The 2,500-nt window shown below is 57.1% G+C and overlaps 1 pseudogene; it reads right to left on the bottom strand.

The window, feature by feature from the left end:
• Nucleotides 1–2,352: 2,352 nt before the first annotated feature.
• LOC137330060 (U2 spliceosomal RNA) lies at nt 2,353–2,469 on the bottom strand (annotated as a pseudogene).
• Between the last annotated feature and the right edge of the window lie 31 nt (nt 2,470–2,500).

The following is a 2,500-nucleotide window of genomic DNA, read 5'->3' as shown; positions in this document are numbered from 1 at the left end:
TGCTGCCAGTGCAGCAGGCGTGCGTGTGTCCTCGGCCTCGTGTCCAGGTCCCTCAGGGACTTGAGGCAGCTCTCCCCGGTGGTCTCGTGGTCAGGACCGGGCTTCGAATCCCGGTCGGGGGGGGATGACTTTCTGCTGCAGATTAATTGGCATGAAGGAAAGTCTCCCCTCCTGAGCGGAATGCTCCACCCTCACCACCACCGCCACCGCCTTTTCCTCCCCTTGACAAACAGACAGACAGACAGACAGACAGTCAGTCCAGTTCGGGAGCGCAGCTTTCATTAAGCAATGGCGTTTGTGACAACTCATCGTCTGACAGGTTGATGATTTCCCCACACGCCTCCTGCCGAATAAAAGGCTCACCCTCCCGGACACTACCCCCAGAATCACCCACCCCCCCCCCCCCGGGGTGAATATTAAGCCCGAGAACACCGACTGTAACCAACCGCAGTGAAAAGTTGAAGTGGCAACTCATTAACCAGATTTATTTTGGGCAACTCATTAACCAGATTTTTTGTTCATTTGGTTTATGAGTTGCCAAGTGTAAATCTGGTTAATGAGTTGCCACTTCAACTTTTCACTGCGGTTGGTTACAGTCGGTGTTCTCGGGCTTAATATTCGCCCCAGGGGGGGTGTATAGCGGGCGATGGCCGGTGTGGAGTGCGTTTTTTGGGGGTTGATTTTCACTTTGCCTCGCTGGTGGAATTTGTGGGAGGCAGGCAAGGGGATTGGTGTGGGCTGGTGGGCGGCAAGGGAGATGCTTGCTTCGGGGTGTTATCCTCACTTTGGTCCGCTGGTGAGAGTAGGCAGCGGCAGGCCGGCAGGCAGGCAGGCAGGCAAGTGTGATGTAGTGTGGGGTGCAGTGCGGTGCAGTGCAGTGCGGTGCTGCCCTGTCGTTTATGAAAGGTTGTAATGACACTGCTTTGCAGCTGACCATGTCCACTGATTTGTGACGCCCGTATGGAGGCTGATATCTCAGGAGGGCCGAGGCCGATTTCCTCCGGGGACGGCTCGTCGCGTGCGGCAGGACGAGGCGCAGCGGACGGTACCGGGCGCTCGGAGGTGCGGCGCTGCCCGCCGGAGGTACAGCGAAAGGCTGCAAACCGCTTTCCGCCTGCTAACTCGGCGGCCGTCAGACCGACCGACTCCGCTTTACCACCGGAGCTAGAGTCGGGCAAGGGGCACCGAAGGGTACCGGAAGGATCGCGTTCGCACGCCGGGAAGTCGACTAGCGGGCCGCTGAAAGCGAGCCGGGGGCCCCCGGTTTTTCTGTCCCACCTGGAGACTGATATCTCGGGAAGGCCGAGGCCGATTTCCTCCGGGTACGGCTGGTCGCGTGCGGCCGGACCAGGCGCAGCGGACGGTAGCGAGCGGTCGGAGGTGCGGCGCTGCCCGCCGGAGGTACAGCGAAAGTCTGCGAACCGCTTTCCGCCTCCTCTCACCGCACGGCTCTCCATTTCACCCACTGGCGGATTTTCACCCTCCGACTGCTCGCTACCGTCCGCTGCGCCTGGTCCGGGCCCTGTCCGTTGTCATGTTAATGGCAGAGCGGGGCAGGACTGCTTTCACCAGGAACCCGGTTTTCTGGGTCAGAGGTTCCAGGGGAACTGTTTTGTGCGGACTTCCCTGTGTCCGTCCCTCCATGCCTTCCCCCCAGGACTTCCTTCTGAACACCTTTGTCGTTTGAGCGAGGGCCAAAAGCCTGCCTGTGAAAGGGAAGGATCAGCCGGTCGGACCCCTGCTGGTCGCTGCTGCCAGTGCAGCAGGCGTGCGTGTGTCCTCGGCCTCGTGTCCAGGTCCCTCAGGGACTTGAGGCAGCTCTCCCCGGTGGTCTCGTGGTCAGGACCGGGCTTCGACTCCCGGTTGGGGGGGGATGACTTTCTGCTGCAGATTAATTGGCACCTCTGAAAGAAAGTCTCCCCTCCTGAGCGTAAAGCTCCACCCTCACCACCACCACCACCGCCTTTTCCTCCCCTTGACAAACAGACAGACAGACAGACAGACAGACAGACAGACAGTCAGTCCAGTTCGGGAGCGCAGCTTTCATTTGGAAGCAGACCCTGCTTGTTTCAAGTCAACGACGCCAAGTTATTTTGCACTTTGAATTATATCGCTACGTGCGAGCGGCACTCAGCCTTGGAGAAGAAAAAAATACCACTGAGCTGAGAAAGTTCTTTTTAAAAAGGTTTCCTTCCACAGCAGCTCTGAGTGTGAGAGAGAGAGAGAGAGAGAGAGAGATATCAGCTTTATTCTCAGTAATAATATACACACACACACACACACACACACACACACACACACACACAGAGACACTGGGAAAGAGCTGATTTTCCTTTTGAATATCTCCCCACGGGGAGCTGCACCGTTCCCAGAAACACTGCAATACTGGGTCGATGCGTGGAGTGGACGGAGCAAGCCCCTATTCCATCTCCCTGTTCTAAAATTCAATTAAAAATAAAAGTAAATAATATGTGTGTGTGTGTGTGTGTGTGTGTGTGTG

Source organism: Heptranchias perlo, chromosome 12 (genome assembly GCF_035084215.1).
Source record: "Heptranchias perlo isolate sHepPer1 chromosome 12, sHepPer1.hap1, whole genome shotgun sequence".
Lineage (NCBI taxonomy): Eukaryota > Metazoa > Chordata > Chondrichthyes > Hexanchiformes > Hexanchidae > Heptranchias > Heptranchias perlo.
The sequence above is the reverse complement of the archived record's forward strand: the minus strand, read 5'-3'. Positions and strand labels throughout refer to the sequence as shown.